Genomic DNA, 16,013 nt, shown 5'->3' on the forward strand with positions numbered 1-16,013 from the left:
AAACAAACAAGATATTTTTGATTAATATAATATATTTGGACAGGCTAGCTTTTTCCCTCAGTTTCAAGTCTTTATGCTAAGCATTGCTAAAGTTAAGCCTAAAAATATACATTTCCCAGAATATCAAACAATTCATTTAGAAATAAGGTTTCAAGCGTCTACAGTTATAAGGCCTCTGCAGCAGAATAACTGAATACTGGTCCTAAAATGGAGGGAGTCAACTATTTGGAATTGATTGACAGTGTCTGGCACAGCAGCATCAATAAGCTTTCTCTGCAAAGCGCAAACCCCTCACAGCATCCTGTGCCAACTGCAGCACAGACTAACAGAGAGGATCAGATGAATTCAGGTTTGTTGGGGGATTAACTGTCAACACTCACAGATGGTCCTCTGTGAGTTTGCTTGCTGGTCGGGGGAAATGCCATCCTCATTACCAAAATCCTCAAAACAATGAACTTTGTTCCCAACTTTGGCAATATCTCTAAACTAAGTGTTAAGTCTGTGAGTCAAATAGACTTCAAATTGAAATTTTTGAGCTGTAAGAGGCCTTCCCACAGTTATTTAAAATTATTCATGTATCCACCTTGGCTTCAGTTTATCTTCAAATCATCTTTATTTGTTACATTTCAATAAACTGACCACTTGAGCCTGAGCAGAAATCATGAACACCTTAAAGGCTGCTGAGCCAGAGGTGTTCAGTGTAGGAGTTCTTCACTGGTAACTGAGGTCACGTAGGCCATGATACACAGCAGAGGTGGACATTACAAATCAATTTTCTGATTTGAATCATTTTGTTCAGTTCAGTTGCCACTGACTGTTAAACTGCACTTCAGTAACAGTGAACAAATCACTGCTGACATTCAGCGCTGATCTGTCTTTAGTTAAGTAATACGTGTGTTGCTGATCTAAGCGTTGACTTCAGTACAAAACTATGTCTATGCAAGCGCTGCACATAAGGTTAATACCTCAGCAGCTTATTATTTACAACAGAGTTAGTACTGTGTAGGCTTCCCCAGGTGAGCTGTCGTCGGTGCTCAGTCACCAGGAGCTACACTGCTAAAAGCTACTGATTCAGTCAGTGACAGTAGTGATTCACTATAGTGAGTTCACTTTGAAGACTCTTCAAAGATTTGTTTGAACATGAACTGAACACTTCAAATAAGCAGTATGTTAATGCCAGGTTATAAGCTCACTATAGGACCACAAAAACCACATAAATCATCATGATGTGAGATCTACTGCAGAAAAAAAGGGCTATTAAGCTATAACCTTATGTACAGTGCTGGTAACAACCAGCAGCAGACAGAACGTACTGCTGAACTGAAGACAGTCAGAATCAGAGCTCAAATTTGAGGCGTTTACTTGCGGATTTGGAAAGGTGAAGTGATCGCTTAGCTTAGCAAAGTGAACAAACTACGAACTCTTTTGAATGGTGATTCAAATCAGCATAGTGATTCTTAATTTCAACCTGTGGCTGAGCAGAGTGATCGACATATAGCTTCCAGAAAACTATTCGTACAAGCTGCAACAACCGCTAATAAATGTAGTATGATGTTGTGTGTGTGTGTATGTGTGTGTCTCCTCGGCCTATCTTTCACTCCATTGTTGCAAATTGAAATGAATTTGTGTTTCAGTGTGTGTGTGTGTGTGTGTGTGTGTGTGTATGTCATGCACACACACACACACACACACACACACAGTGTCTGGTTCTCTGATTATGCATACCTTGATATGAAATGAGATTAGCAGTGATTTATAATTACTCCACACCTCATCTAAACACACACACAAGCCTCTGGAGGGAACTCGCCACAGGAGTCGCACCCTGCTGGTCTAAAGGAAGGGGGGAGGGAGGGAAGCTATCTTTGTTCACAAGCCGAGCTTTGAGGATGGTTGCTATGGAGACCAGCCTCAAATCTGTTGGTTGATGAGGGGCAGGCAGTCTGCTGCAGCGAGCACATACACACACACACTGACACAGTGACACACTTGCTGCACTGATTACACCTGCAGACGGCGCAGCACTGCAGCACTGCGTCAGAAGACGCAAAGCTGACCAATCAGCATCATTGTCTGACATACACCTCTGAGCTGGAGCCAATCAGAGCGTCTTTTCCGCTGCTGCATTACAATGTCCACCAATCAGAAAACATCATTCCAGATGTGTCTGGAAAACATAGCCAACCAACGGGCAGACTGTGAGTATTGAGTGTATGAAATGGAAAGTCCACAGATTTTTTTTTTAGAAGAAGTCTGAGTCTGATTCATTTAATAGTCAAAATGTCCTCCTTCTTTGTATTTGGCTGCAGCTGTGAGGATATTATGACAGCTTTAAGTCTGATTGAAGTATGACAGAGATGCATTTGAAACAGAGAAAGACAATGAAGTGGAAACATCAACTAAGGAAGGATAAGAACAGAATAAGAGACAGAAGAGTGAATGCTGGGAATATGAGATGGAGAGAGAGATCTGTGCCACTCACTTTAACCACAAACTAAAACTGTAAAAAAATAAACAAGCAAAATATTTTATATGCATGCAGGGTTGCAGATGTGTCCTTGGTCAACTTCAGTCAGATTTAAGCTGGCATGTTCAAGGACAGGAGCTTTGGCATGGTTCAGGAAGATTATGAAAAACATATTGGATGTAGATGTGTATCGCCTCTCCTGCATTAACCTACATTTTACTGTGACCATTGACCAGCTAAATGGATTCAAGCATTGGCATCTGCTGTTTAAACGAGTTGGGGTCAGTGTGTGTTTCAGTTGAGGTGGTTCTGTCTGTGAGTGAACAGCCATCATGTCACAGTCTGTCCCACTTAGGTGTTCCAATAGATCATGTGACACTGTTTCTAGATGACACGACCCTCTCGATGCTTCCCCAAAAGCGTGAAATTCAAATTACTCCATCACGACTCGCCCCCTAATGTGATGTATTCTGTGAACAGATGAACTGACACTTTTAGTACTAATCCCTGATTACAGCTGGTCTGTCCATTGATGGTATTGATCATTTTCATGATGACACATGTCCTAAGACTCCCTCTTTCCATCTCTGTCTCTTTCCTACTTCTCTTTTTTCTCCTTGTTAGGATCAAGTTTCCTCAGAAGTAAGAAGAATGAGAGGGACACTTTTTATCTGGTTTAAGTTGTGTAAAAATTCAATCTTGACACTTCTAATATGATGTGGCATGTGAGAGTCACCAGGTAAATCTAAATAGAGTTGAGCCCCATTGCAGTCAATACATTAATAATGAATAACCCTCTAAAGCTTAAATTAGACATGGTGGAAGTATCTGGTTACTCAGATTGAAAGTTTCATTCTTTCATCTTAGAAACATATCCAACCTACAGCCATTTCTATTAAGTATTGTAATAATAACTAGATTAGATTAGATTCAACTGTATCGTCATTATGCATGGGTACAGAGGCAATGAAATGCAGTTAGCATCTCACCGGATGTGCAGTGTTTTATACAGATAAGTGCAGTTATGATAGATAGATAGATAGAAATACAGTTGGTTACACATGTATGCACGGTAACATCATTAAACAGTGTAGGGGTTCAGTCTGTGCAGAAATACAAATGGTGCTAATAACATGTACATTAAAGTGTTGTGAGCAGTGCAGTATGAGTGAAAAGGTGCTATTAGTTTGAAGGTGTGGAGTTCAGCGGGGTCACAGCCTCAGGAAAGAAGGTCTTCCTGAGCCTGCTGGTGCGAAAGCATAGGCTTCTGTAACGCCCCCCGGATGGGAGGAGGGTGAAAAGTCCATGTTTAGGGCGGTAGGCATCCTTGATGATGTTCTTGATCTGACCAGGCAGCGCTTGCGATAAATGTTCTCGATGGTGGTTAAATGGGTGATCCTTTGGGCAGGTTTCACCACCCGCTGGAGTGGTTTACAGTCTGATGTGGACCAGTTTCCATACCACACTGAGGTGCAGTTAGTGAGTATGCTCTCAATAGTACAGTGGTAGAAGTCCACCAGGATCCTGGGACACAGGTGAGCTGTCTTAAGGCTCCATAGGAAGTAAAGACACTGCAGGTGAAATCATCAGAGATGTGGATGCCAAGGAACTTGAAGCTTGACAGACACTCCACAACAGCGTTAATGTAGATGGGGGGTGTGCATGGCTCCCAGGCTGCCTGAAGTCCACGAGTCCAAGTGTTTAGCTCCAGGTTGTTGTTGTTGGCACACCACAAGGACAAAGTGCTGTACCTCATCCCTATAGGCTGATTCATCATCATCTGTGATCAGACCGTGGTGTCATCTGCGAACTTGATTATGGTGTTGGAGCCATAAACAGGAACAAAGTCATGGGAGAACAGGGAGAACAGAAGAGGGCTCAGCATGCAGCCTTGTGGCACGCCGGTGTTCAGGGTGACGGTCGATGAGGTGAGGTGTCTAACTTAACAGATGGTGGTCTGTTAGTCAGAAAGTCCACAGTACAGTTGCAGATGGGTGTGCTGATACAAAGCTGGCTGAGCTTGGAGGGGACTGCAGTGTTAAATGCTGAACTGAAGTCAATGAACAGCATCCTTACAGATCTTCACTGTGCAGGTGGGTTAGTGCAGAGTGGAGTGCTGTAGAGATGCCGTCTCTACGGATCTGTTGACCTGTTGCAGCGATAGGCAAACTGCTATGGGTCCAGTGTAGCAGGTAGACAGGATATGAGGTTTAAGGGCCAAAGCAGTGAAGTACTATGCACGATGGTAGCAGACTTGAAACTAGTGGGGTGAGGTGCCTGGGCTAGGGACCGTTTGAAAATGTTTGTAAAGAGCTCTGCCAGCAAATTCCTGCATAACTAATGACATTCTTATCAGCCCTAGCTGATAATAATGGTATACATTATACCTGCTAAACATCAGCATGTTCACATAGTCATTGTGACACAGTCACAGAGAAAATGTTACATAAATGTTACCTTGTTCTTAGTTGGCAGATGGCAGAACAACTTTCATGGAAAAAATGACTCAAATGTGCAGTGAGATAATGCTACAAGTGCGAAATGGCTGTGTGAATGACAGAGTGAGCTGTGTCTGCTGGTGTCTCTTGCAATCACTAAAGAATGTGTGTGTTTTCTGGTAAGTGTGTGTGCACAGCACAGCTGCAGCCCTACCATGGGCCTCCTCTCCACCAACAAAGAGCTGGAAGCTGGAGCCACTGGGGAACACCACACACTCCCCTCCTTGCCTTTGCCTCCATTCTCCACACAGTGGCCAGGTCAAAGGTCAGCATGTGTGTGTGTGCACCCGTGTATGTGTGTGTGTGTGTGTGTGTGTGTGTGTGTGTGTGTGTGTGTGTGTGCTTTGGGGGTGCCTCCAGTTCCTTCACCCTCTTGTTGCCATGACAACCACAAAGCAGTCGAGCCAAGATCAGCAGAGCAACTTAATAGCTTCTCCCTCTGTTTAACACATTATGAAATGGGTGTTGTTGATGGGTGTTTAGCTCTGTGTGTGTGTGTGTGTGTGTGTGTGTGTGTGTGTGTGTGTGTGTGTGTGTGTGTGTGTGTGGCCATGGTGCCTGTAGCCAACAGAAAGACATGAGTCATATGCGGGACACTGCAGGGCATGTGTTTGTTAGTGTGTGTGTGTATATGTTTGTGTGATAGAATGCCGGTCAGCTATGTGCACATCTGTCCCATCATCTCATTTTCAACCCCCCCCCCCCCCCCCCCACCGCAGACAGAATGATTTTAGTAGGAGATGAAACACAACGCTGATTTTCCTCTCAAGGTCATGAGAATGCATCACCCTGCCTGTCGTGTGTGTGTACGTGTGTGTGTGTGTGTGTGTGTGTGTGTGTGTGTACCGAGTATAGTACAGGGAAACTTGATCAGGATGCCACTAAAAATACTTCTTCCTGCCTCTCAGCAAGGACCTGTGACATCACATCCTGTCCTCATGAATGAACACAGTTACTTTGGTCAGTGGCCTGAATATCCCTCCTTACTTCTTTTTCTCAACACCCTGTGCAGTTTCTTTGATCTCTGTTGTAATAAACAGCTGCAGATTATTTTAACTTATCTCCATCATAAAAAAGAAATTTAGCTTTTTTCCCTTTGAGTGTATATTGTTACCATCGGTAGGAAATGGACACTTCTAAGTTTGTTCAACTTATTTACAGATAAACACATCTTAAAACATTTACATGTTAACTGTATAAAGTTGATATGGCTAACATGTGAGCAGTGGCTTAAGCCTAGTTCACACAACACAATTTGTAGCCCGATTTGCCGCTCGGCGAGCGTCGGGTGACAGAGTCGCTGTCAGCTGGTGTAGTGTGTGACCCCCTGTCACCGATCAGTCACGTAGTGTGAACGCCACAATGACTTCAAGACTCCTGCCACAAGACGGCAAGTTGTGTAGTGTGAACGGCACGGCCATCGGCCGACGCTGAAAATCGTGTAGTCTGCACAAGCCTCTACTTACACATCAAGCAGACACAGAGCCACATTATGATTCATTTGGAGATGATTCACTCTTCTTTGAGCTCCATTTTTGGTCTCCACCAACTCCTGAGGTTAATATCTGCCTCTTTAGCTGCTAAATGCTCTAAAGCTGATGATACATGGGGCAACTTTTTGAGCAATGTTGCTGGGCAATCTTGCTAGGGGCAAGTCCGACTATGTTTTGAACAGATAGCGGCGGTGCGTGGCGGGTGGTGGGGGAAGGGGATTACGGTAGTAATTTTTACTCATTACCATTGACGACAACGTTGCCCTGCACGCTTGCTCTAAAAGTGTATCATCAGCTTAATATGTTCACCAGCTAGTTGCTAAATCTGCTGGAAAACCAAAACATATGAGCTGAAAGAAGCTAAAACACTGTGTTGAGCTGAGTATAGCATGATCATGTTGGAAACAGTGATGTGTTCTAGAGGACGGTCATTTTTAATCGTAATATCAACGCTCAATTTAAATGTTTTGATATTTTTTGGTCTTAACCTATAAAATCTGTTCAGTCTCTGTATAAACTATGTAGATTCAGTTATCATAGATATATGCATTATTATATCACATGGACAACAGTACCTGAAGACTGTTGTAGAATATTTCTTAGGGGTCTTGATTGATGTGACGGGTAAATGTAAGACAGCTCTAGCTTGGAGTCATTAGCTGACCTCACAAGTGTTCACAGACCTTCCAGCTCTAGTTATTTCTCACATGTAACTGTCCTTGTTGGGGAGACAACAGTTAGACTGATAAGGTAGAGACAGTAGCTCAGGCATCAAGCTGATCTGCGTTCTCTGGGAATCCTACAAGTTTGAGTCTTACAAGAATGTTTACAAGAACTTCCTGGCTCCACAGCTAAGAGTTCAACTCAGGGATAGTAATAGATTCCACTATGACGTAGCATTGGAGACTGAACATTAGATTTACAGTGAAATATATTATTTATTTCACTACATAATAATACTATCGATATCAAAAAAAGATTTTCGATATCAAAAGGTTCTTTTCTTACACACATCTTTTCTAATACAGTTTGTTGAATCACTTGCAGGTCTGTTGTTGTACAGTCCTGCTCCATCCCATCACTTATGGAGTCAAAAGGAGCTCTGTTGCTCCACCCACTGGCGGCAGCAGCATGCTACACCGATCAGATCATCCACTGATTTTGCTGTCACACACCCACACAGCTACACTGTGAGCAACACATGTGTATCCACAATGGATGGACACACACATAAAGGGCACATTTAGTTGAACTGGCAGGTGTTGTTGGTCATTGCCACCACCTTCCTGTTGTGTCCTCCGGGTCCCCTTCTTCCTCTCCCTCCTTCCCTCTCCCTCTCTCTCTATCCCCCTTTCTTCTTCTTTGTGTCTCACTCGCTCCCTTCCTCTCTCCTCTGCTTTTAATCTCTTTCTTTCTCTTCACGGGCAATAAGGAGTTTTAGATGCTAATGATATTCGCCCCTGCAACAAAGGGTTGGAGGCCCCCTTGCAGAGCCTCTTTGGACACAGAAACACACACACACACACACACATCCTCAAGCACAAACACCAGCTGTTCTCTGCTGGCCTTTTATTACAAAGACCCCCTGAAAGATGTAGCTGCTCTGCTTCTTTTTCATTTTACATACACATATAAAAACAAACACACTTTTTGTTTAACAAGCATCGGCAGACATGAAGTGCCCGAGGTTGACTGTTTTTAAGTACTAATTTTGTGGATTTTAGTGTGAAATATACTAGATTTGACTGACTTTACAGTGAATGAGGTTTTTTATCATTGGTTTAAATCTCCTGGTGTGAATAATTGATGATTGAGAACTGATAATGGAAGATACCATGTGTGACAGACACACGCCATCTGCTGACACACACACACACAGACACACACACACACACACACACACGCACAGACACAGGGGGATCACTAACATCTGGCACAGATGGGATGGCCCTCTTAAACACACTGGCCAGTCACCCTCGTGGGCCAAACCAGGGGATACACTGGTTTGAGGATACAAACAGATAGAGTGGATCTGCCTCATAATTGAGTGTAATGCAACTTTATTTAGTTTGGCTACACTATGTTGACCACCACCTGTATGATGCAACAAATGACTGATTCTGTGTTTAATGGTCGGCCGTTTTTAGCAAAGCTGAAATATGTTGTTTATATGATATCATAGCAGCTTTCATTTCCTGCTCCAGCTCAAAATGAGCTTAACTAAAGCAATAATGCAGACAAAACATGACACAAAAGTTAAGTTTTCCACATTTGAAAGCAGACTGCTCTCAGTTGTGCCCCTTCCTGCTGAATGACTGAACTGTGTGTGTTGCAGAGGACTGAGGGTGAATTTACCTCATCACTGCTTGTTCTGAACCAGAGCCTAGAGATGCGATATATTTACAGGATTACACACCTGGATTAAAACTAGCTTTTATAAATTTGTCTAATTTGAATGGGTGCCACTTTGTAAGAAAAAACTTATTCTGTCTGACTAGTAATACATACGGCCTTCCCAAATTTCCAAGCAATACTCTCTACAGCAGCCTAATTTCCCTTTAGTGATCAATCATTATCAATCCTCTTATCTTATCTTATCCTAAAACTGTAATGTTTGGCAACCAAAAACCAAAATATGTCTGCTACATGAAAAGTGCTATGATCTGTGATAACTTCCACATTGGTGGTTATATTTGCAGTCCCGTTTATTTGTGTGTTTTGTTAGTCAGCAGCACATCTCAAAACACTTGTTTTCATACATTTCATGGAAAGAAAGATCCAGGGATATTGTGTGCATTTGTGTGCAGACCTGGATTGACAAGCAGATCAATTTACTTTCAACTTTAAAACAACAATGTTGTGCAGCCTTGGCATGTGCACACTCTCTTTGTTGAGTGAGAATGAAAGAAGACTCATCAGGTTTCCCATTAGATCACTGGAGAAATAGAAACTTTCCTCCCGTTTTATGAGTCATCAGACTAAGTGCAGTGCATATTTTAATGTAATGTTTAATGTATTGTTTGTATATTGAGCTCAACAGAACGCCTTTCAGTATATTGTGATGTTTCACTACACTTTTCACTATAAATAATCTTCATAGTAATAGGCTATGGGATACAGTCAAAATTAAAAAATATAGGAAGATCGTGCTGAGGGTATTTTCCCTCAAAAAGGTTTTACTTTTAATAATTAATGCAAACAGCAACATCATTCCCCACCGAACGCCCTGTTTCACTTCTAAAATGATACAAGATTTTTCACTGCATGACTGAGCGGGACATTTACTGGTCTGTAATGCCAACCAGATATACAGTAGAACAAACCGTCCATAGAAGAAGAATTAAAAGCCACATACACACATGTTCCATTTCTTCATACACAAACAAACCACAGATACAAGAAAATTCCTTTTTACAGAAAAAAATATGGCAGTGTGACTAACCCAGTTGGGGGGGGGGGGACAGAAATGGGACTGCTGCTCGCTGTGTTACACACACACACACACATACACTCTCAGGTTGTCTGCTATCCCTTATGTAACAGCTTGCTAGTACGTTCCAGGTTATCAGCTTACAATCAGATGAGCCAAGAAAGGTGTAACACCCCCACCCAATCACCCCACCTCTCTTCCTCCTCCTCCTCCTCCTCCTCCTATACTTCTTCTCTTTTCTTTTGTCCTACAAGCCTTCTCCAACAAAGCAGCATGATGGATGGTGAGGGTGGCAACTGAATCAGAAAGGCCTTGCAGAGATGAAGAGAGTAAAAACTAGACAAGGGAAAGGGAACGATGCATTTACAGCAGGTCTGTGACTGTGAGTCTCCTTAAAAGGCAATCCAGTCCAGGTGATTACCTGCAGCCCTCAGCCAATGACAACGCAGCAAATGATCTACCGGCAAAAGCTTAATCTCTCTGTTCTACTACACACACACACATACACACACGCTCAAACACACACTGAACATTTTCATATCAGAGGTCTGTGTGTAGAGCCATGGCAACTGAAGGTTTCATAAAGAGCTTTTACAGTTGCTTTCGTTGGATGTCTTCCCTGCACATCAGCACACTCGCAGCCTAATGTTGTGTGTCTTAGTTGTGCAGGATCTAGCGACACACACGTGCATATATGTGTGTGTGTTTGTGTGTGAGTGTGTGCATGGTTATGCAACAGTGCAAGGAAAACACAGTGCCTCTTGACCTACATTTTGGGGTTTGACTCCCTATCCCACTGCTTAGGGAATCCCACATCATTAGCTGTACAAGACTCACACACAGATACCCTTACAATACACACACAAGCACATGCACACATAGACGCAAACATCTTCTCTTCATGCTTTTGGCATCCTTCTCTCCTAACCGTTTCTTTCCTCCTATCCTCTTCCTCCTCCCCCTCATTGACCCACTTCTTTAAAACAAGTGTTTCCACTTTAGCCCCTTGACAGGAAGTGAATATGTGCACGCGGTGAAGAGGGAAACGGGAGTGCAACCATGCCACAGCACAGGCGGAGGAGAAGTTCTGGAGAGAGAGGAAGGGAAGGAGGGAGGGGTGTTTTTATTCGGACTCACTGCCAAACAGGCTTGTTAACCTACACTCACACACAGATGGTGGAGTTAATTGCCATGCCAGAGAAACAAACCAAACTTGAGGTGGTGACCGGGAAAGAGTAAATGAATGAATGAAGATAGCAAATGAGTAAAAAGAGGGGGAATCAAGCCTCGTCTGTATTCTCAACGAGGACCGTCGGCAATTACATCACCTCCTGTTTCCTCTGGGATCTGTGTGTCGGCTGGTGGAGGTGGGGGGGGCTCAGAGTTGTTGGTGGGAGGAAGAGGAGAGGTGGTGATGTTGGTGGGAAAGAGCACTGCCTGAGTCAGAGAAGGATCCTGAATGAATCCAGCTTATAGCTCTTATTAGCCCTGTCTGTCCTCTTCTAACTCTGCCAGGCTTTTCACTTTCTCACCTCATTTCTCCATCTTAATTTTCCCATACTCTCATCTCTCCTCCATTCTTTCTTTCTTTCTTTCTCTCCCTGACTATGAAAGACTGTGGGTGGAGGTGAGGTGGTGGGAATCTACAGTGGAGCTGAGTCAGTGGAGGTCATGCACAGAGAAACAAGCCGCCATGGGATGAAAGATGCCTAAATTAGATTCTGTTTATTAATTTCCTGTGGTACAGTGCTGGACAGCGCATTCCTCAGATGATACAAAGTTCAGCTGAAGAAGGATACTAGTTTCATTCAGAGTCTTATGTCTACTTTATGTCTCGCCTCTCTTTTTCTATGAAACCCATTATTTTGACAATTCTTTTAATTATCATCTATTTTCAAGAGGTTGACATTTGGGTTTTTAGTCAGGATGTCTCAAAAGTTACTGGATGGATTGCCATACCTAAACCACAAAACAGATAGATTGTGAGCTGTCCAAAAAATTACATTTGACTGTTCCCCAAACACACATATGTTATCGTTGGAAAGTACCAATCCAGTGTCCTCGTACTTAAAAAAAAAAACCTGGACCCTAGTAGGCCTACATTACGTAAGTCATGGTACATTAGGGTTGTGAAAAAGTGGCAGTTTTGTGAGGTTTAGGCAACAAAATAGTCACCTACATAACATTATTTAAATTTTAAAAAAAGCTAATGTTAACTTTGTTACTCACTGAACTCAAACCCTGGTCTCTAGGGTGTAAGTCTCAGGTTTCATACACCCATTTACATGCTTATGTGGACTTTGTTGCTTTTTATTCTATGTCACCTGACTCCAGTAGAGTCTTGTTAAAATAAAATTACAGTGACAAGCCTTTAAAGCTTAAAATTAAATACACCTAACAACACCACATTGGATAAAAGGGAGGTGGGTGACAACAAAGTTTGTGAGGATATTTATCTTTGAGGGTTAGTGTAGTGGCTAAAACAGGAAAATGACAGCGAGAACGGCTCAACTTTTATGCAGCACTGATATGAAAATTCTCAATTCAGGAAAATTTAAATGAGTAAAACGGGAACTCTCCTATGCTGTTGGTCCAGTTTGGAAAAAACAGAAACAGTTTGCTGATGACAGCTTAACAGTCTGCCCAAGGCTGCTGCCCAAAGCTTCCTGCACACTGACAATGCAACAGATAAAAGGAAAGATGGTACAGTCTGCCCAGATATGGCTTCCTCTACTCAGTCAATGCCTGCCACCGTCTGAGTATAGTCGTGGTGTCTGTGTTTATACCTGCTGTTAACCTTATATGGTGCCCTCTAATGAATAAAGAGGAAGTCCCTTTCTCTGTGTGGTAAAAAAAAAAAAAGTGACAACCTTGTGGTTTCAATGGAAGGCCGGCAGCTGTAGGAGGCAGCACCGAGCAGCATCAGCTGCAGCCCATACAGCGGCTTCAGCTTAAGGAAGTGATGTGAGTGCTGATTTTTCATTATGCATACACAAAAAAACTATAGAAATTTCATCCTACACAGAGCTATGAGATAGAACAGGAAGTAGGGGCTTTTATTTTGTTGTTTCTAATAATTCTCAGACACATCTCTGATTTGAAGCTGAAGTAAAATTGTTTGTGTTTTTTTACAAAGTTTGAACCCATTGGCCTTTGTACTTTAGTGACTAACACTGGCTTGCAGGCCACACATTCATCATCATCACATGCGCGCACACACACACACACACACACAAACACACACACAGTGTTTCCATCACTTCAGAGGACATTAAATTTCCTGGAGACTTACCCTTAATCTAAACCTAAACCTAATGTTACTCAACCTTAAACAGAGTCTTAATCCTTAAATATGTAATGATTGACCATAGGGATTTGCAATTTGTCCCCAAAAGCAAGGCGTGTCACTACAATGTGACCGTGCAAACAGATTTATGTCCTCACAACACGAGTAATACACGCTCTCTCTCACACACACACTTGTTCTTCTTCAGTCTGAGAAGGAAATTGGAACGTCCTCCTCTGCAGTTTCCAGTTACTGAAACATAACTGAAAGAGAAGTGAAATCTCTTGAGCTGTGAATTCCCCTGTAATCACACGCAAAATCATATGAAGACACATGCACGTTACTAAAAGGCACAGAGACATTCATTGCTGACACTCTAATACATACATAGAAGGGCAGTAGGTGCTTGCAAATTGGATTCACACACCCAATGAGAGAAACACATACAAAGACACACATAATTTCACAGTCCGTAGAGGGTGTAGCTGATTTCCTTCAGAGGGTATCCCATGTGACCGGTCTTGCATTCCTCAGACTGTTGTCATGTGACAAACTTAAAGATCTCCTTTTATGGATGTCAGCGTTAACGGGGGGGGGGTGTGGCCTCACTAATACACACCCAGGTCAACAAACACAGAGACAAATGAAGAATGCATATTACTGCATAACACAATACCTCACACACAACTCAAACACAAACAAAGCAAAAAAAGGCAAAATGGCTGAAAGAGTTGTGAAATCAGCTTGGCAGCACTGTCATCCTCATCTAAGTCACTGAACAGGTACAACCAGACTCCGCCAGCCTACCACTGTCAGACCAACTTCTGCCTTACATGAAACTTGTTGCAACACTGTAATTGTTAAAATGTAAAGCCGTGTAGAAATTATGTTATAGTCCCTGTGGTCATGACTTCCTGAAGAAATACAGTAACAGGGTTATCTACAAAGAAACAGAAAGTCTGCATTGATGCACACAGTAAACTCAGAACTCAGAGTGTTGCTGACAGGGGAGGTTCAAAAGCAAGTAAGAACATGAATATCATTGTTATAGGTGAGATTAGCAGATCACTCTGGAGTTCTGTCACTGAAATTCTTAGGTTCCTTCTATTTATTAAAGTAGGCTGTTTCACCAAGAGGCGTTTCTCTCAGGTCTCGGCCTACGCTAAGGTCATCAGCACAGTTTATTGGTGTTATCTTGTTGTGTTTTTCTCTGTGCTCTCCAAAAGTTATGTATTTATTTTCTGGTAACAAGGCTTTCTATACAGATTGTTCATATTTATTCAGTTAAAAGATTAGTTTGACATTTCGAGAAATGTGTTCTCTTTCTTGTGTGTTAGATGAGAAGACTGATATCACTCTCAGACTAAAGCATCGTCTTCCTCCCTAGGCCCGGATGGGACAAGCAATTTCTCCAGTGTGTTCTGGGTCTGACCCGTGGTCTCGCCACAACTGGATGTGCACAGGGAGGGGTTCTGGGAGCCATCATAATCAGGTGAATAGGACGCCTCCCTGAACTAACTCAACTGAATCCTTTCAAAACAAAAGAGCAGTGGTACCTCTCCACCTTCTCCATACTGCCAGTAATACAATTCTAGGACGGAGAACTGCAAATGTATTTGCCAAACAGAAGTCAGATTTACTTATATTTGATCTAAAACAAATGGAATGAACTCATAAAATGGCCAGCACTCCCTCTCCATGTCTCCATGTCATTACATCACACTTTACTCATTTTAACAACCTGCTGCACAACAGCACCATGTACTGCTGCTGCATACCTCCGACTGGACTTTGACCGACTCTCGGCTGTGAAGTAAAGCTTGTGCGCTGCACTAAGCTGCCATGAGTGACTAAGAGGCTTCCAGTCACTTATAAGTACAGCAGGTATTACCAATGGGTGACTGGCTCAACACACGTTTTTGAATATGCTAATAGGGAAAGGATGCTAAATCAAGAGGTAGAGGAGGAGCACAAAAGAAAAGAGAGAATTATAAATGAGAATTATACAGATAGAAAGGAGAGGAGAAAAGTGTGACAAAAATGAAGAGATGACATGTTGTAAACTGAGAAGAAAAACATGGAGAAGGATTGAAGAAAAGGTGTGGCAGTTTCTTATGATTCCTCTCTAGGCTGCACATTCTGCTGCCGGTCTCCGAGAGCCGGCTCTCCACTTCCTCTTTACCCCACTTCCTGTCTCTACTGCTGGCCTATGCCCTTATATGGCAGCTGCCGGCAGCCAATCAGCGCAGAGCAGGTAGCTCATTCAAACGAGCGAGTATGAGAGACGAGAAGGGTGGGAACTGCAAACAAAAATGAACTGCATCACACCATACAAAACAATATAGCCCACTGGCGCGCGCGCACACACACACACACAAAAACAAATCTGCCTGCCAGCTTAAAACAAAAAAAGAGGTGCTTCAAAACAACAAAGCAAAGCAACGCATGCAAACTTTACTCAGCGATTCAGGGGGCACTGGGTGCATGCTGCAGCACCGCAGTGAAGTTGTTTTTCGGTGGCAAACACAGAGGGTGGGCTCTGGGTTACTATGCAGAGGAGAGGAGATAGGAGAGGAGAGGAGGAGAGGAGTTAGACTTCTAGAGCTGAGAAGAGGATGTGGACAGACGTATGACTTGGCTAAAATCCCTCTGTAAGTGTTTATATTAAACACTCTAATCGGCAGTTGTCTACCAGACTAAGACAGGATGAGAATGACAGATGATGATACAGATATATGAAAAGATACGCAGAGAATGGGGAAATCGGAGAGAAAGCAGGCACGACAGGCTGTAATGTTATGTAAGGATCGTCCAAACAGAGCTGACTGCCAAGGACTGC

Source organism: Micropterus salmoides, unplaced genomic scaffold (assembly GCF_014851395.1).
Source record: "Micropterus salmoides isolate LMB-PRFRI ecotype aquatic unplaced genomic scaffold, ASM1485139v1 Ms_hic_scaffold_10, whole genome shotgun sequence".
NCBI classification, from domain to species: Eukaryota; Metazoa; Chordata; class Actinopteri; order Centrarchiformes; family Centrarchidae; genus Micropterus; species Micropterus salmoides.